Source organism: Canis lupus, chromosome 15 (genome assembly GCF_011100685.1).
Source record: "Canis lupus familiaris isolate Mischka breed German Shepherd chromosome 15, alternate assembly UU_Cfam_GSD_1.0, whole genome shotgun sequence".
NCBI classification, from domain to species: Eukaryota; Metazoa; Chordata; class Mammalia; order Carnivora; family Canidae; genus Canis; species Canis lupus.
In genome coordinates this window covers 1,534,988-1,555,147 of record NC_049236.1, presented here as the reverse complement: position 1 = coordinate 1,555,147, position 20,160 = coordinate 1,534,988, and the positions used below count along the sequence as shown (strand labels likewise).

General features: G+C 53.5%; 1 protein-coding gene across 5 annotated transcripts in view; it reads right to left on the bottom strand.

Moving 5' to 3' along the window:
• HIVEP3 (HIVEP zinc finger 3) overlaps positions 1–20,160 on the bottom strand; it is a 459,199-nt gene that overhangs the window by 141,869 nt on the left and 297,170 nt on the right. The gene's annotated exons all lie outside the window — the stretch shown is intronic.

The window sequence follows — 20,160 nt, the reverse complement described above, 5'->3', positions numbered from 1 at the left end:
GAATGAGGGAACAGAAGCTTCTGGAGGCCAAGGTCCATGCCCAGGGTCACGGAGCAGGGTGAGGCGGAGCCTGATTTGGACTCATTTGTCAGGACCCAAGTCCCACACTCCTTCCATAGCACCACGACTGCTGCTGAACACAGAAAGTGCCCAGGGGCTCTTTTGCCTGGGAGCTACCTGTAGTGGAAGCAGCCAGTCTGTCCCCACGCTGTGGTCCAGAGACCAGCTGCACGCATTTGGGAAGGGGCCAGGAGGACAGTCTGCACCCTAAGACGGAAGGGAGCTGACCACCCAGAGGCAGTGACGTGCGGCTGTGGTTCCACCGCTGTTGGGCAGACCAGGTGAGCCAGTCCTTACCCCCAGCTCCACTCAGCTCCACGCTCTGGGCTCAGCACCCGAGGGCTTAGCCCTGCTCATCACTGAGCTCATCTTGCACAGGCCTGGGAGGATGTGGGAAACCCAGGTCCATCTAGGGCTAGAATCAATCTTCTCATCATAAACCACATACAGTATGGGTGCCCTGGGCTTGCCCAGGCTCACCCACCATGATGTTATTGTAGTGTCCTAGGGGGGTCAGGGCATCTCTCTGGGGGTCTGACCTGAGGCCGGTCTTGCTGTCCTCATCAGAACTTCAGGCCCAGCTCACTTCACTGAGAGTCTGGCGCATGCCTGATTTCACAGCCACTCTCTGCACGGGCTGGGCCCTATGCCTCACATGCACGGCTACTATGTCTGGACCATGCCACGAAGTAAGATGGGCCAGGACCACTGAGCCCCCCCACCCCACCCCATCTAAGAGACACTGGCTGTCACAGGCAGGCCACACACAGAGGTCCCTACAGCCACAGCTAGGACACCGCACTAGCCATTTCTCTGGGGGCCAGCTGGGGGGCAGGCCTGAGGCTGGGCCACTTCTCTCAGGCCAAGCTGCTGAGCCCCCCAGGGAGTCACTCCACAAAGGGGTCACTCTGGCCTTGGCTGCATATACTCAGATTCCCTCCCGCCAAGCTCCACCTCCAGCAGGGTGTCACTCGAAGTGCCAGGGACAGTGGGGAGGGCTGGTGGCACTAAGCTACACGCAGGCATGCAATTTCCAGGTTCCCAGCCCAGTCACAGAGCCCAGCGCGGCCTGGCTCCCCATACAGACCCAACGCTATAGTCCATCCGCTTCTCCTTGAGCTAACTGCTGGGCCGTCTCTGTCCCAAGCTGGGCAAAGGGGTGTCTTCTCTGCTGGTGTTGCAGCCACCACTCGCCTCCTGCCCAGAAATGGCTCTGTGCCACCCTGTTCCCATGTGGGCTACTTACCCCGGGCAGGGCGCCCCAAACCTTTTAAAACAGCACGTGGAGTGTCAAGTCAAAGAGGACAAACTCCTCGTGGAAGTTCACCTCTTATGGAAATAATCATAACTACCCATTAGCCAGCATTTAACGAATGCTTCACGTTTCAGGTGTAGGTAATCCTCACAATAAAATCCGAGTTGTGGTGCAGATATTACCCCCATTTCACAGATGAGGAAAACAAGGCTCAAGGTCTGACTCGCTCAGAAGCCCTGCTCATCCCCCGGAAGCTGAGAACTGTCATGTGTCTTGTCAATGGGCTTCCAGGGCTGTTTCTTGGGGGCCCAGGGACAATTCACAGCTGAACTAAAATGTCCTGTGCTGTGTCCCCAGCCGGCAGCACAAAAGTGCTGAGCGCGGCTTCAGGGCCCCTGCCTGGCTGACTCTGGGGTCGGTTTAGGGGCCACAGGACACAAGGCCCCCCGGTGCTGTAATCTTCCACGGACACAGTGGGCCCGGTGCACGTCCTCTGCGCCAGCGCCGTGTGGAGCTGGCCTGTCCCCATCCACCCAGCGCCAGACACCTCCCTCACGGGGGTCCTGGCTGGTGAGACCCGAGGGAGGGAGGAGCCAGGAGGCCTTGGGTCCCCTTGCACGTGGATCCACTGCCACAGCTTGGGGACCATGGTGCCGGCTCCTCCTGAGGCGGACCGGCTGCTCCGGCTCTGATGTTCCTTCTGTCTGCAAATTGGTTCATTTACAAATCTGCTCCCGGCTCACCTCTGGGAATGGAGCACGGCTCAGACACATCTGTCCCCCTCTGAGGCTCTCCCAGATGACACTTCCTGGCTATTACATAATCAAGGAAGCCCAGCTCCCAGCAGCCAGGACTTTAATTGGAGAGCTCTCTCCCAAGGGCCTTGGGGACCTGGCTATGTCGGCCGAGGCCCTTTTACCTCTCGGCCCCTCTGGTCTCTCTGTGTCTCACACACAGACATGCCCCGGCACACATATTTGCACACCCCAGCCCAGTGGGGCAGCCGAGGACACATCTTCTGTTCATGCCATTGGCCACGTCCAGGGGCTTACATGCTTTGTGCTCACTGTGAATTATGCTGCCCTGGGGTCTGCCCCCACCAGGACGTCCCTCTGGGCACCACCACAGCTGGCTTAGGGCTGCCTCTTTCAGGCTTCCAGAGCCCTCTGTGTTTACCATGCTGCTGGGGATGCATCCGGCTGCTTAACTGGGCTAGGACCCCTCCAAGGAGGGGGCTGCGTCCGACTGCCCCCTGTGCCTCCAGCACCCAGCTCGGCTGGCCCTGAGCGGACACTGGGAGGGCTCATGAAACGGGCCAGTGAATTAAAGGAAAGATCTTAGCGAAAGCCCTGTGGTTGGTGACCTGGGCAGGTCTGCAAAAGCAGCCTTATGTGCAGATTAACCAGAAGCACCACAAAAAGTCAGCTCCTGAAAGACCCGTGAAATGAATCCAATGTTCAGAGGGGAAACTGAAACCCAGCTGGGGACAAGCGGCAGAGCCAGGGACTCAACCGAGCTTGCCCAGGCCTCTCTCTGTTCTCTTGCTGCCCCTGAACCTTGGTAACCCACTCTGGGGCATTCTTTTCCCCAGAAATGAATCCATCACCTTCTGAGCCTTGGGCCCAGCCTGAGACAAATGCTACCAAGACCCAGTCCCGGTGCTCAAGGAGCCGTGCAGACATGTACCCCAAGAGCTGTAAGGTGGGGTGACAAGTCACAGATGTGACACCCAGGGCGATGGAAGAGGTCAGAGGAGGCATCTTGGAAGAAGTGATATCAAATGGGGTCTCCGAGGAGAGCCGGTGAGAAGGATGAAGCTGGAGGGGGCGAGGGGAAGTGATGGTCCCATTAAAGGACACAGAAACGTGGAGCGATCCAGCAAGATGGGGCATTGCCCAGGCCCAGCGGTGAGGCTGAAGCCCGGAGGACAGGAGGGGACCCGCGCTTTGAGGCTGGCCTGGGAGGCCCCGGCCACGTCAGGATGAGCTTGAGAGCCATGCTAACCCCACGGGACTCCGGCTCGTGGGTAAAGAACCTTATAGTTGGAGTCCATGCCCCTTCCTCTGTCCTCCCACCATCCCCAGAGCGGCAAGACACTCAGACAGATGCCATACCCTCTCTCTCACCTACCGAGGCAGTCGGTAGAGGAGTTACACGCCCTTCCCGGCTCCTCCTAGCCACAGATGTCCTTATATCCTAGAGCTGGGGCTGTGATATGTTAGGAACTGACACTTGCACAAACCGAGTCCACGTTGACGTCAGGACATGCTGTCTCGAGGGAGAAGTCTTGTAAACAGCTTTGGAACTCTGGATGGCCAAGGCAGCTTCTCCTGGGCCTGGTGCGCGGAACGGCTCATGCACGCCCAGGGCTGCAGCTGGACGCTGCAGGGAGCTGAGAGAGGCCCGTGTTGGCTGGGCGTTTGCCCACAAGACTGTATGTACCTGCGCTGAGAATCCTGGAGCATCTACTCGGACCCTTGCCGGGGCCCAGGACACAGTAAAAAGTCAGAAACAGGAATCACAGGAGACTGGCAGAGGACAGAGCCAACTTAGAAGAACCGTAGGGCCTGGAGTCAGGCCCCTTGTGACCATCATCATCATCCCAGAATTTGGAGGCCCTGCCCTGTGCTGCCCTCCTGGTCCCACCACCTGGTGGTGACACTCACGGCTCACGGAGAGGCCCAGCAAGTTGTGGGGATGCAGGGGTGCTTCTGTGGGGCCCCGGGCCCATTAAATCCCTAACTGATGACCAGCTGAGAGGTCCTCTGTCCTAGACTGTCTTCTAGGAGGTGCTTCCCTCTGCTAAGGCCCTCTGACTGACCTCGGAGATCTCGCCAGGCCTCTTGTATGACAGATGTGGAAACTGAGCCCCAGCAAGGGGAAGTGGTTGGTGGAGGGTCACGCGGCGAGGGGAGGGGGAGGGGGAGGGAGGACCCAGGGCTCCTCACTCTCCACCTCACCACCCCCACTTCCTGGAGGTGACTCAGCGAGACAGTCGCACAGGAAGGAAGTGGGAAGGGAAACCCAGCCCGCTGGATTCCAGGTCACCACTTTGCTTGTCCAAAGCCACCAACCACCTTGGCCATGCGGCTCTGCCTCATGCCCGTGACCTTGCAGCCCTTCCTTCCCAAAGCCCCAGCTGCTGACCGTTTCCTCCAGGGTCAAGCTCCCTCGGCCTGTCCAGCGTCTCCAGGGACTCCCTGCCACACCGTCCCCTGGTGCTTCCCTCCTGCTGGGTCAGGGGGTCACCTCCACAAGCTTGGTGAGGGGCCAAGCCCGTGTGGGCCAAAGGTTCCTAAAAGAAACGAGACAAGGTGCGTAACAGCAGCGTCGTGTTTAATGACCGGGACTCTCGAGCCAGTGTTCAGTTTCCCTCACCGGCTGGCAGGGGAGCTTTGGTGAACTCGGTGTCTTTGTAAGTCCATAAAATGAGGTGAGAGGACCCAGTCTGTGGGGTGCATGGAGAATGGGATGGAATAATTCACGGAAAGCCCGCCACAAACTGAGCCGTGCATGGCTCTAGCCCTTGTGCGCTTCGCTGGGTGGACGTACACAGCTCACCTCATTTAATTCTTATGACAAACCCACAGAGGAGATACAATTATTCTCATTTAACTGGCGAGACGCCCAAAGCTCAGGGAGGCGAGGGCACACAGCCTGTGGCTGGGAGAGGCAGGCTCTGCACCTGGTCCAACCTGATGGCGAAGCCCCAGCCATTTCCCACCAGTTCTTGCTGCTGGGTGGTCCTCTGCCCGTGTCTGTGCGGGCAGGGCTCCTGTCCCCTCCACCTGCGTTCCAGAACTGTCCCTGCCACTTCCTGGGAGGGAGGTTTGGAGTCTCTGTGCCTCTCTGGTCCCATCCACACACTGGAGAATGCCCCCGCCCCCGGCCTTCCTGGGAGCAGAACGAAGGGGGTGAGGGGTGCACTGCAGCTCTGCAAACGGGACTGTGCTGTCTGGAGGCCAGGCGCTGCCAGGTGTTGCTCCTGTGACCCCAACGACTATGGATCGTGATCTGTGTGGCCAGATGTGGGGGTCAAGCCCGGAGCAGCGTCTCCCTCAGCCACCACAGGAAATGTCACAGGCCCCGTTAGCCTGGGGCTTTCCATATGCTGAGCACAGGCCTCTGAGAGTGAGGAGAGAGGGGCTGTAGGTACGAGGCTCTGCTTCACTGGCCTAGAAGTTCCTCAAGGGGCACGACCTGCTCCCAGCACCTGGGGATGGTTGTGCGCCCCCGACTCCAGCCCTGGGGCCTCCTGCTGGGTCACCAAGCAGGCCAGCTGCCTCCCCTCCTCCCAGCACCAGCACCACCACCTCAGAGACCCTGACTCCCCAGGAAGAAGAGACCATTCCCCCTTCGGGAGCCCGTATCCCCGCCTCAACCACAGAATATCACCATATCATCGTCCCCAAATCTCTCTTGAAGCCTTGTCGGAATAGGGTGAGGGTTTGCATAAATGAATACACTTCAACTTAACTGTTTTCCATCTGTTTCTCTCGCTGGACAGTAAGTTCCCTAAAGATACATGCTGTGTGTATCCATCTTCATAATTCTCAGTGACTGGACCACCTGTGGGGGGCGGTGGTTGTAGCGCATTTCTCTCCCCATCCCATCTCACCAACTTCTCACACCCCTAGCGTGTGTTACAATTGTGTGTAACAGTGAAGGACAGGGGCAGAGGACCACCCGGTGGATTCTACTCTAGGCAAAGGACCCGGCTGACGTATGTTGGGGCTATCGGACGCATTCTGGGCTTCTGTCTGGGTTCGGGCCTCTATTTTCAAAGAGCAAAGTCCTCATTTCCGTAATCTCTTCCAGAAAAGTGAGCTGCTGTTTAAGATACTTTGTGGGGTGGCACCGAGGACTAGGAATCCATCAAAAGCTCCATGAACTTATCTTCTTTTCACCTTTACTTTGCTTCTGATGAGTGCATGCGGCTCACACTTCCAGGACATATCAAACACCATGTGACCCGGACATGGCTGGACCATGTACACACCCAGCCTGTTGCCTGGTGCAAGGAGCCTTGGTAAAGGCAGCGTCAAAGGCTTGCAGGACAGGGATGTGCAAACAAAAAACAGTAGAAGGGGGCAGCCTGGGTGGCTCAGCAGTTTAGCACCTGCCTTCAGCCCAGGGCCTGATCCTGGAGACCGGGGATCTAGTCCCACGTCGGGCTCCCTGCATGGAGCCTGCTTCTCCCTCTGCCTGTGTCTCTGCCTCTGTGTGTGTGTGTGTGTGTGTGTGTCTCATGAATAAGTAAATAAAATCTTTTTAAAAACCCAAAACACGGGCAGCCTGGGTGGCTCAGTGGTTTAAGCACCTGTCTTCAGCCCAGGGCCTGATCCTGGAGTCCGGGGATCGAGTCCCACATCGGGCTTCCTGCATGGAGTCTGCTTCTCCCTCTGCCTCTCTTTCTCTCTGTTTCTCATGCATAAATAAATAAAATCTTAAAAAAAAAAAAAAAAAAAGACAGCGGAAGGGATGCCTGGGTGGCTCAGTTAAGCAACTGCCTTTAGCTCGGGTCCAGACTCTAGGGTCCTGGGATCAGGCCCTACGTCAGCCGGGAGTCTCCTCCTCCTTCTCCCTCTACCCCGCCCCTACTCTCTCTCTCTCTCTCTCTCACTTGCTCGCTCTCTCATAAATAATTAAATCTTAAAAAAAAAAAAAAAAAGACAGCTGGAGTATCTGAGCCCCTAGAACCCAGGAAGTGGTTCTAGCTGCTGAGTCTCTGGTTCTCGTCTGAGAAAGGGAGAATAAAACTTGTCCTGCAGAGTTACTACAGGATCGGCAGATTAGAGTTTGTTACAACAGCCAACTCAGAGCATGAAGAGAGGCGATTCATCCATTCCACAAATATTAATTTAGCACCAACCGTGGGCCAAGCATGGTCTCGGGCACCGGGAACAGTACTTAACAATGTCATGTTAGATGGTGATCAAGAAGAGCAAAGCAGGAGATGGCGTAGTGGCAGGAGGAGGTTTTGCCATTTTAAATAGGGCCCAGAGAAGGTTTTCATCAAGGAGGAGGCATTTAAAGGAAGGCCTGAAGGAAGTAAGAGAGGAAACTATGTTTACTATATTTTTCCTCACAGGGGAAAAGCACATGCAAAGGCCCTGAGGCCAGAGTTTGAGGAACAGTATGAAGGCCAGAGGATGGGGGATAGATAAGACGTCATTGGCGGCCACATCACGGGGGCTGTGAAGGCATTTATAAGACCTCTGGCTTTTACTCAGACACAGGGAGCCACTGGAGGCTTTCCAGACAGGGTCTGAGACAACCTGACTTTTATTACACTGATCAATAAGCTTCAGCTTCTCCTTCCCTTCAAAGCCTTTATTCAATACCCAGGCCTCTGCACCTCCAGCTCAGATGCTTTCTCCTTCCTCAGCTTTCTTCCAGCTTTCTAATTCTATCCAAACCAGAAGGGCCTCCTCACGTTCTGTCAAGTACAGGCTGGAAAGAGGCCTTGCAGAGAGACCGTGGTCGGGAGGGGAGAGACACAGAGAGGAGCCTTAGGTGGAGGATCCTGGCCTCCCCCGACGCCCAGAAGGCCTCGGCGTCCAGCTCGGCTGCCGTGTGCACACACGCTAGGTGTACGGCAATGCCCAGGACCCCGGCAGCGTCCCCAGTCATGCTTCATCATCTGGGACAGCTCGACCAGAAGCAGAGATTTCACCCAGCTTGCTTGCCTATCAAAAGGCAAAGCCATTTGTTTTCAAATGAAACAATTCTTGGGGCGCCTGGGTGGTTCCGCAGTTGAGCATCTGCCTTCGGCCCAGGGCGTGATCCTGGGTCCTGGGATCGAGTCCCACATCAGGCCCCCTGCATGGAGCCTGCTTCTCCCTCTGCCTGTGTCTCTGCCTCTCTCTCTGTGTGTCTCATGAATATAAGAATAAATGAATAAATAAATCTTTAAAAAAATGAATAAAACCATTCCTATCCCTATCAGTGGTTCATAACCACTCTAGGGGGTCATCGGGCCCTTTGAGAATCTGTTAAAAGCCATGCACTGTCTCTCCAGATGATGAACACAGGAGATGTGTTCATTCTCTTATAATTTCAGGGATATCACGGATCCCTGAACGTTCAGCGAAGAAGCCGTCACCTGTGCCACGACTTCCTGTTCTGTTGTTCCAACTGAAGGAATGAATGAGCGAGCAAACGAATGAATGGAGGGTAAAGAATCCGCATGCGAGTAGGGGAATGGCAGGGGATGGATAGGACAGCCAGAGACCGCCACCTCTGGGCACCAGGCCGCTTGCCGATCATTCCTGAAGCCTTCGAGGAAGCCCCCCAGGAGCGACGTGTGGCCCCCCCGGCCCGGTGTCCTGGGCAGAGCCGGAGCTCCCCTCCTTGAGCTCCATGGGTGCCTCTCACCCAAACCCTCTGGGTGCCCAGCCTCCTGGAAGGCATCACGCACTTTCCTGCCTGTCTCAGGGTGCCCTGAACAACACCAAACAGAACCTTTCCTGGGTGACCACAGGGCGACCGTGGGAGTGTAGGCCCAGCCGTGTAGAAGCAAGCCGGCTCTTCCACGGACACGGGCTGAGCAGCCGCTCCCGGGTCATCCCCCCCGGCTCTCAGCCCTCCTCGGACCCAGGCTTGGGTCACTTCCTTGTCCCATGGCTCATCACCACATCTCTCACTGGGAAGCTTTTTTTTTTTTTTTCTTTTTTTTTCTTTTTTTTTTTACCCAATCTCATTTTCTTCCAATCGTTGTTCAACGTTGCGATGCAGGGAGACCTGCAGAGGTGACCGGGGGGTTTGGGGCCTCTGACCACACGCGAAGTGATAGAGCAGAGTCCCCACAGCCCCAGGGACCTGGCTGCTCGGCCTCTGCTGCCCCTTCTCAGCATGTCACCTCCTCCTTGGTGCCACGCTCCAGCCACCTGGGCTGGGCCTTCCCCGGGCCGACCCCGCCTTCCTCCTCTGCGCCTCTGGTGTGTGCAGAGCCTGCCACCAGGAACAGGGGCCACCCTGCTTGTCCTACAAGGAAGCTCCCACGGCTCTGCCCACACCTCACCCCACACCTCACCAGACCCGCTTCCTTCCTCGGTGAATCCCGTGTCCTCACCTCAACGGTGCCACCTACTACGTTATATTCCCAGCTTCTCCTCTGAACCTTATTTTTGGGGTGAGGGGTGGACGGAAACAGTCAAAGCTTGGATAAATACACACACAATTGTTTATGTACTTGTCCATCTCCTGACCTGCGGCTTATTTACCTTTATTTCCCCAGCAAACAGCACCGGGTACCCTGATGCTCCAGTACACCCTTCTTAATAAATATTGCCTTTGTGGAGCTGTTCTCTTTTCACCCCTGTGGCTGGATTTTGTGTTGTAACCTCAACCCGCTGCGGTCGGGTCCCACCTCTCCCCACCCGGCCTCCACCTCCAACCTGCTGGAACCTGTTTGAATCGTGCATAAAGCAGGAGGAAATGGGCAGCGAGGAGCTCTCTCTTGAGGCCGCGACCTGACTTCCCGCAGGACTCCTCTCACCTCCTACCCAGGCTTCGAGTTACCCTGCTGCCCCCCATGCGGCTGAGCTTTCTGGGAGCCGGGTTGGTGAGGTCACTGGATGGGAAAAGTCCTCTAGGGAGTTGTCATAGTAACCATGACTTTCAATTTCATGCAAGAGAGTCCCTGAGAAGAAAACACCGAGGGGTGGGGGAGGAGGGGTCGGAATCCGTCAAAGGCCTCCTAACATTGTCCTCTCGTACCCTTTTCTTTGCTTCTTACTGGTTTACATGCTCAAGGTAGATGCCATTATGTGTGGGCATCTGAGTAGAAGCTGCTTAAAATAGCCACTCGACTATTTCAGGGAGCAGTTGAATATGCATGAAGCTATTTTAGAAAAGATGTCCGTGGCCCAGCCAATCCAAACCCCATCCTTTCCCTTGGAAATGCCAAGAGAAGCTGAATGGGACCTTTCTTAGTCTTTCCCACTGGGGTGGGGGTTTTTCAGAAGCCACAGAAACGACACCATAGCTAATGTTGGCCTCGCAGCCCTGTCAGCTCTGGCTCTTGAGTCTGTGGTCACAGAGGCTCCTGGTCACACAGCTCAGGCCTCCAGAACCCTCCAGAGCCTTGGCGGCCTTCAACGACAACCACATTACAACTCAGCTTGCCTAGATCTTTGCAGGGAGGGTCTTGGGCATTTCCATCTGCTTGTTTACCTGTTCACTCAACACACTCGTAGGGATAGATGAAATGCACGAGGAGCATACTGGGTATGGGGCGCCCAAAGATCTCCAGGACAAGTTCATGAGAGACCGGTAGATGGTTGGGTGAGTAGAGATAAGGGCCATATAGGTCAAAAATAGATGAGCGGCTGGGAGAAGGAGCCCTCGCTTCTTCCTGATGGCTTGAGAAAGACGATGTGTGAGCTGAGCCTTAGGGGATGGGCAGATGGCCCACTAGTGTGAGAAGGCACAGCAGGCTCGAGGACAGGGAGATGGCTGGGTGTGTCTGCTGGTGGAATGCTCCAGTGGGAGGGAGGGCATGCCTGTAAGGAGCAGAGACAGGAAAGGGAGCCAGACTGTGAAGTGCTGGCCAGTGTCACCTTCTCTAAGCCCTCAGGCTGGGCTGGGAAGGCCTCCCCCTCCATGAACCCGCAATGCCTGATGTGCCCCCATCACTGCTCACAATCTAGACCGGAGGTCTCTTGGGACAAGGACCTGGTCAGAGGCTCCGGGGGATCTCTGCAACCTAGCACCAGTCAGAATTCTGGTTGAAAATATGGCTTCTGGAGCCAGACTGCCTGGGTCCCAATCTAGACTCTGCCTCTTATGAAGTGAGATCTTGGGCAAGTTAACAGACCTCTCTTTGTCTCCATTTTCACACCTGCAAAGTGAAGATATTTATAGCACCTGCCCCTTCTGGTGAGAAGTACACGAATTAATAGACGTAAAGGGCTTAGAAGTGTGTGTGGCCCGTCAGAAGCAATAGATAAAAGTAATAGCTGTGTTCGTTATCCTAACAATTCTGGCTTTTGTCTTGACAATGGAATTACCACTGATGACAATTTTTTCCTCCCCCCGCCCCCCAAAAAAATAGAAAAAGAAAGGGATCCCTGGGTGGCGCAGCGGTTTGGCGCCTGCCTTTGGCCCAGGGCGCGATCCTGGAGACCCGGGATCGAATCCCACATCAGGCTCCTGGTGCATGGAGCCTGCTTCTCCCTCTGCCTGTGTCTCTGCCTCTCTCTCTCTCTCTGTAACTATCATAAAAAAAAAAAAAATAGAAAAAGAAAAAGAAAACTTACTGCTTTGACTGATACTCATACATGTCCACTATCTAGAGTTTTAAGCACAAGGAAGAAGGGGGAAAATGCTGGCCCTTGGATAACAACCACATTTCTAGATACGGTCAAACCTCATTATTCACAGAGTCTGTATCTGCAAATTCACCTACTTGCTAAAACTTACTTGTAACCCCCAAAATCAATGTTCAGGGTACTTCACGGTCATTTGCAGACCTGAGCAGGACGGTGAAAAACGTGAGCCACCCTACACGCATCTTTCTAGCTGAGGTGGAGAAACACAATGCCACCTTCTCATTTCAGCTCTCCTATGTCAACGACTGTTCCTTTAACAATCTCTTTAGTGTCAATTTTTTTTTTTTTGGAATTTTTATGCTTTTCGTCGGTGATTTTGCTGTGACGTGCCTTCCAGAGAAAGTACGTGTGTTAGATAAGCCGCCCTCAGGTATGAGTTACATTACTGCTGGCCACGAACTCAACGTTAATGAACCAACAATATCTATTACATGAGGTGTTTTTGACAGAAACACACGTAAAATAACATTATACATTGATCCTTTGATAAGAATGTTGTGACCAGAGGCTCGCAGGAACCGAATACTATATTCCCCGTAGGAACAACGGCTCAGTGTTCACTAATTCAGGGTTTGTGGGAACCTCATAGAACATTAACTACTGGGAATGACAGGAATCGACGGTGCTTTTCTAGATACACAGATGCATACTTTTATGCTTCTTGGAACATATCCTCCATATGCTTTTGATAACTTTTTAAAAACGAAAGTCACGCATGAATATGTCAAAGGTACCTTTCTGTGTCCATAAATACAGGTCTCCAGACAGCTGCCTCTCTGTGAGCATTTCTTCAATTATTAACCAGTAGTTCCCTACTGATGGCCAATTTGGTCATTTCCTGTTACTCACTGTTATAAGCAACACTATGATGAACATCCTCATTGGCAGTAATAAAGTAGCTAATGTTGACCTTACTGGGGGCGCAGCCTTCATTTTAAGTTTTATAAGTATTATCTTGGATGAGGTGCACTACAAGCCTATGGTGGTGATGTCATGATGATCCCACTTTACAGAAGAGGGCTCTGGTGCTCAGGGAGGTTAAGTAACTCCTCCAGGCTTAAAGTTAGGTCTCTCTGACCTCTGATGCTTCACTCTTAACCATCGTGCTCTGGCTGTCTTCCTCCATATACCATTGCAGGCACTTTTTTTTTTTTTTTTTTTTTTGCAGGCACTTTAAAAAAAATTTTATTATTATTATTTTTTTATAAATTTATTTATTGGTGTTCAATTTGCCAACATATAGAATAACACCCAGTGGTCATCCCATCAAGTGCACCCCTCAGTGCAGGCACTTTTTGATGGTTTCCTTGGACCTCCTGTTCAGAAGTGGACTGCCAAGGGGAAGGTATACACATTTGAAAATGTGGGTACACACTGTTAAATCCACCACCCACCCCAGAAAACGTCTATCAATTCACAGCCCGTGAGGAGTGCCCAAGTATCCCTGGGACCCCCTTCCTCATCTCTCCAAGGATTCTTACTCTTTGAAATAGGCCCCCAGAAGTACATCTCAATTCTTTAATGTGCTTTGACTCCTGGGGACTACACTTTTCCTATGCTTACTATACCCTGTATTTTGTCTCATGCAAATTGCCTATTTGCAAGGTGCCTGATTGTTTTTCTACTGACAATCTGCCTTCACTTAATTTATGAGCTCTTCCGATACTGGTGGTAGTAACCTTGTACCCATCATATGTATCTTGAGACATTTCCCTTAATTGGTTATCACCCTTCGACCTCGATTATTGTGGTTTTGATTCACGGAGTCTTTAATTATTTCCTTCCATTACTTCTGGATTTGTTTTACAGTTCAGGACGCACTCTCCATCTCAATACAATACAGAAATTCCCTCACTGTTTTTCTTCTAATAGCTTTACGGCTTCATACCTTTTTTTTTTTTTTTTAATCACCCAGAAATTTATTTTGGCACCAGGACTGAGGTATGGATCCAGCTTTGTTTTGTTTCTCTTCTGCAAGTAGCTAGCAGGTTGTCCTGAGAGTTTGTTAGGAATCTTCTCACTTTTTTTTCTCTAATGCTAAGTGCTGCGCTCACTTACGGCTACTTCTAGGTGTTCAGTTCTGTCCATTGAGCCAAAGGCTTACTCTTTTACCAACACTGACTTTTTTCTTTTTCTTTTTTTTTAATTATTATGATAACACTGACTTTTTTCTAAGCTATTCAGTCATGTTTATTTTTCCAGAGGTATTTTCTAATAATTTTATGAAATAAAATTTTGGGGATTTTATTTAATTTACAGACCAATCCACAGTACTTTCTTAAGTTTATTCTTGGGTCTTTTATGCTTCTATTTCTTTTGCTGCCACAATCTTCAGTGGAAACGTTTCTAACCAGCCCTGCAGGAAATGACCACTCCCTCACCCAACACCGTGCCTTTCCTATGTCACTTGTCACCCCAAATTACAATTATCAGTTACACGCTGGGCTCTCTAAAGGCAGGGTCCCCAATCCACCTATTAGCACATCCCTTGCCCACATATGGCATGTGGTCGGGGCCATGGAGATATCTGTAGGATGAATGAATAAACCAAGAGACAAATGAATGAAAGACACTTTTCTAGAAAGCTAAAAGGAAAGTGAAAGGACTCTATTACAAAAACTCACTTGTCCACAGACTTCCATCAGAAAACAAGAGGGGTTTTTCTCCCTCTTTCTTGTCTTTGGCTAAACCCCGAAGACCATGTCAGAATCAAAGAAATGGTCACAGTTAGCCCACAGTGCCACATGCAGCCCTTCACGCTACTTCTCCCTGAGGCCACCACCATCGCCGAGCAGCCTGGGCACTTTTCAGGGGAGGCTCTCGAGCTCTTGAGAGCCCTCCAGAAGAAGGAATGCAGGCATTCATGGTGTGCTTGCTGTTCTGCTACACTTTTTAAAAGCACTTTCCTATGAAATACAGCAACCCTGTAAGGCTGCTATCACCAGCCTCATTTTGCAGAAGGAGAGACTCAAGTCCATCGAAGTGGAGCCCAGAACTCCTAAGTGGTAGGACTAGCTGGAACTGAGGCCTTGGGACTCAGGACGGCCCTGCCTCTCCCATAACCACATCTAGAGCACCCAGATCTGGGAGGCTGAGGGCCCATGGCCCAGAGAAGAGTACCACGTGGAGTCAGAGAGCAAAGGTCCTGCCCTGATGAAGCCAGCATAGTCCCTAGAATACTTTTCTTCCCCCAGAGCAGCATGTGATGCCTGTGGATCATTCCTGAAGAGCATCAGACTTGGTCAAAGAGCCACTGTCCAGGCTGAGGACCACATGACACAGGCTGTATTGTTGCCAGGGGACGGGGGAGTGGAGGGATGGGGGAGGTAGAGGATCTGCCACAGGGACAGGGGTTGGTCTCCAGCACACATCTGGGGACACCCTTCTGTCTTCTTCTCCCCAGTCTGCACAGGGCTGGGGGCTATGTGGCCCTGCAGGTCCCCCTGGGAACCCAGCCAACAGCTACTTCCTTATTGGGCTGGCAGGTGCTGGGCAGGCCTCGGCTCATTTCTAAGCCTGGATTAAAGATCCGGTTTCTCATGAAAGCCTGTGGGCTGGGGGCCCAATACATTTACTGGGCTTGACAGGTTGGCCCAGTGTAGACCCCAGGGACATGCAGATGAGCAGCTTGCAGGTTTCCTGCCCGGGGAGCTCCATTCTGGCCGGGAACCAGATCATAAGGAAAATTTCCCAACTCTACCCAGGTGCCCTGAGAGAGAAATCTAAGTGCTGCAGGAGCCCAGATTCAGGGGGTCCAGCGGGGAGCAACCAGTGGAGGTGGGGTGTCAGGCGAAGGCATGGGGGCCAAAGAGAGACGTCCTGCATTTTGAAGCAAGAGTCTTCCATGATCAGATCTGTGCCGTGGAAACAGATACAGACCAGCTAGGTATAGGTATTTTCAATAAACAGGTATGACTTTTAAGGCGAAAAACGAAAAGATCTCCTTGCGATAAACAACACCAAACCTAAGGAAACACGGAGCAGATGGATACGGACTTGGTTGAGCGGCTCACCTAGATGGTGCGGATGAGTGGAAAGAGAGCCCCAGACTTGGAACAGGGGAGACCCACACTCATGCTCAAGTCTCTGCCACAGACTTGCTGGGTGACCTTGAGCGAATGACCGCCTCATCCCAACCGCAGCTCCCTTGCCTGTAACAGGGGAGCACTGTCACCCAAGACCCACATCATCAGGGTCAAACGGGATGTCAAAGGACACTGTACATTTGTTCATACTTGATAGAGTTACAGCATCAAGGTGAGGCTCCAGAAGGCTCTACCTACGCACCCAGGGCCATTTCAGACACCCTGCTGCCCTGCTGCAAACACACCACCCAGCAATTTCTCGGGAAGTCTCTCAGCTGTTCCAGCTCAAATCAAAGCCCGTCCTATAAAAACACGGCCCCGTCCACAGAAGCAATCACCCGTGTGTTTGGTGGGCCACCTGCCCGCCAGGTCCAGCCTGCTGGGCCATGAACATCAACAAGGCCCCTTCCTGGTGGGAGGAGGAACAGGGAGCCGGCTTGTTCTCCTAGAGCAGAGGACTGGCCGGGGACGGGGAACATTTTAAGGTGGGACGCTCCTTCCTGCACCGTTGGCAGCTGTCTACATAAGGCGTCCATTATGTGCAGGCCCCCAGGCCAGCAGGCCTAAGAGGCTAAGCTAAAATTAGTGTAGAATGTGCCCCCGCCAGTGACACAGAACATCCGAGGGTCAGATGTCTCCAGCGGGCCGCCGGGAGGGGCTGGGGGGGCCCCCTGCCCAGATCAGCTGTGGCAGCTGCCGCCTGCGGCTCCCTTGCTCGGCTCGGGGGCGCAGCCCTGCCCAGGGACCTGCTCCAGCAGCTCGGCTTGAGTTAAAAAATAGAACAGACTAGAATCCCAAATAGATTTTTAAGAAATCTGTGCATAGAACACATGCGCGAGAGGAGTTCACTAAACCCCTAAGAGGCCGCATCTCGGTCTTCTCTCATAACCGGAAGAAAGCATGAGAAAAGACACGATAAGCAGTGTATTCACGCTAGACGTAACTTAATATATATTTTAAATTTATAAAAAATGATTACATGGTCTAGTTCCAAGGCAGATAGTGTCTCTGTGTGTGTAAATGTGTTTATGTATCTAGTCGACTGGTGTTGGCAACTTGGAAGCCTAGGATGTCAGAGCTAGCCGGATGTCTTCCCGTCTTCATTTTACATTTTATGGAGGACACCAAGGCCCCGGCAACAGGGCAGGAAGCCGAGAAACTTCACGGAGTCCGGTCCTGTATAGGAGTTATGCCCCCACCTTGCCCCCCTCTAATTCTGCAGTTGTTTCTATCCCCGCTTTATGGAGCTGGACACTGGGGTACAGAGAAGCGAACTCATCACCCAAGGGTGCCCAGCTAGGAAGCCAGAGAGCACGGTCCCAAGCCTGGGTTTCCATTCGAGGCCCCCAGAGCTTGAAGAAAGGGGTCTTTGAAAATCACCTGCTCTTTGAAATCTCGGTGCGGAAGCAACTTCTTACAGGAACAAGTTTTGAGCTGTCTCTCCTGGGCCCCTCTTGGGTGGTGTATGCCTCCCCTGCCTGGGGGTGTGTGTGGGGCAGCTTGGGGTCCTGTCCCCGGGAGCCCTGGAGTCTGGGTGACAGAGAGTGGTGCAGGGACATGAAGAGCACAGCGCCTGCCCTTCCCCGATGTGGGTCGGGGCAGGTGGGGAGGCTTCAGGGGAAGGTGCCAGGTCTTCTGGGCAGGGACGGTCGGCCAGGGAGGCTGCCATTCAAATTCTCTTGTATCTGGCCCCATGCTCCAGACCTGCCAGTGACTGGAGGCAGCCCCAGCTGGGACCCGAGGCCCTTGCTCTAGCTGCAACCTCTGCCCGCAGTGCCTGTCCCCAACCCCGTTTTCCACCCCACCTCTCCCAGGGCCATTTCATCCATGCGTTTGTGCGTTCTAGTCAGTGAGCACGTTTTTACGGAGTACCTACTATGTGCTGGAGGACAGCAGAGTCCCAGGCCTGTCGGTGCCTGGAGTTCTCAGAGAGGGCTTAGTGTTTAGGCTGCCCTGGGTCATTCCAGCATGGACTCTGAGACCAGCCCGCCGGGATTCAGCCCGGCTAGGCTACTTCCCAGCTGTGAGTGCTTGGGACACTTACTCAGCCTCTCTGTGCATGAGTCATCCTCATCCGTACAAGAGGATAATAACAGCGCCTGCTTTGTGGACTTGAGCAAGTCAAGTGTAAAGCCATATAAAGCTCTAAGAACAGTGCCTGGCATGTAGTAAGGGCTAAGTAATTGTTAATTATCAGAACTGTTTTTATTCACTACCATCTGGCTAAGATTCCCTCCTTAGCATGCCCCCTGCTCCTGCCCTCTGGCTTCCCCTCCCCTGTGGTCCCATAGCTCTTTGAACGCCCCCCATAAGAGCATCAGTAGCTATGCAGTGTGGGCTTATGCAGGCCGCTCCACCTCCCTCTCTGCACTTGGGGCAGGGACCAAGTGTCACTCATCTCTGACCTGCTCCCAGCGCAGACACAGCAACATCATCCCCAGACCCCTTCAGAGCTGTAGGCAACGTACGCCCTCAACGCTAGCCAAGGAGAGCCTCAGAAGCTCCTCGCTGCTGGGCACTGGGGTTGCATATCTGGCCTTCTCGTGGAGCTTGTTGATGCTAATCTTAAACCGTGGAGACTGGCCCTGGATGTGACCCTCCGGAGCTGACAAGGGGGCAGGGTGCTAGGCTCCCAAGAATGCTTCTCTGTGACGGGGAGCTCTGTAGGGTGGGTGATCATAAACACCAACACCGATGCCCCACCCCACCGAGATGTTTCCTATGGGCTCTGCGTGGCACATACTGGTCCCTCTGCCTGGAACCCCCTCCGTCCCCTCCCATCTCCTGATCCCTCCGGCCGGCTCACATGCCCCTCCTCCACAGTGCTTTCCCTTTCTTACAGTGAAGGGAGAAGGGACCATCTTATCCCTGTCTGGATCCCCAGTGTCCACCAGAGCCTGGAACAGAAGGGGTGTCAGGGAAGTTCTGCTGCATGAACTTTTTAAAGGAAAATCACGTTAACTGACCTGCCTGCCTGTTAAGGCACAGGTGCTCACCGCGTATGTCACCTTTTGAGCCCCAAATCCCCAGGCCTGTCTATGTCCCCCTGCCTGTAAGACCCGCTCCATTGCAGGCATGTGAGCTAATGGAGAAGCATTCAAGGATGCAGAGTGGACAGGGAGCCAGACTTTCACCTGCTTGGGCAGGAGGTTTTGGAACCACCTGAGGTGGTAGGTGTTTCAGAGATGCAGATCCTGAGGCTCAGACCGGTCACACCGCTCCCCAAGGGGGTGACACGACAGGGCTGGAATCCAGCGCTGATGGGCCCCAGAGCCTACTCTTTCTACTCTCCCAGGGGATGACAGATGTGAGAGCATTCTGAGTTCTGCCAAGAGAGGAAACTGTAAAAGTACAAAATTGTGCAGAATTACCTACCACACAGAAAATGACTCTGGGGTAGGGCCACCTGTTATTCATGGACAGCAGAGGGCTGGAAAGGGCCTAAATAACAGCATTGGGTCCTTAAAGGGGTGTGGTGGGGGGGCATGGTCTTCAGGGATGGGGGAGGGGGGCAGGGAGAGCTAGTGGGGGGGCTAGGGGGTTCCGATGGCAATCCCAGCAGCCCCCGACCAGAGAGGTCTCCACCACGGGACGGGGGGCCTGATGCCCTGCACGGGAAGACCTGAAGGGCCCCAGCACTTCAGCAAGGGGTGACCTGCCCTGGCCCCCATTGGTTCGGTTTAGTGAGTTCTAACGGACCACCTCCTCTTAGCTCAGCCTCTCCCTGGGGCCCAGAGGCCTCTCCTGGCCCCACGGAGCCGAATTACCTCCTTTCCTTGATCATACAGGGCCCAACCCAAGCCCTTTGGCATACAGCCAAAAGCCGACCCCCTCCTGCCCTGTGCCTACATCTCAGCCACTGCTCCTTTGCACTTGCTGTCTCCTCAGCCCACAATGCCCTTCTTCCAGTTTTTTTTTTTTTTTCAATCTGGTGAACTTCTGTTCATCCTTCAAAGCCCAGTTCAAGTGTTACCTTCAAATGGTCTTCTGTAAACCATCTCTATCACCAAACCCAGACAGAATGGAACCCTCCTGCCTTTCCCGGGTTCCCCACACTGTCACTATTTGCATAGCATCTCCCCCTTAGGATGCAACACTTTTTGAGGCTGGTGACGTGCCTTATTCATCTCTGGCTCTCAGTACCCTGCCGGCCTCGTCTTCCAAGCGGCTGTCCCAGCCTGCCCTGCAGTTCTGCCCATGAGCTTTGGCCCTGTCCTCACCCCTGTTCCGTCCAGGTCTGAGTGTGAGTTCCAGCAGAGTGTGCTAGACGGGACACGGGTCCTGCCCCCACATGCATACATGCACACACACAGCACACACACAGCCCAGCCCAGGTTTTCTGTGGCTGCGAGGTCCAGAGAGCAAACAAGCAGGGAAGTGGTGGACAGCTACAGTGGCATCTCCACTGCCTCTCTCTGCCGCCCCA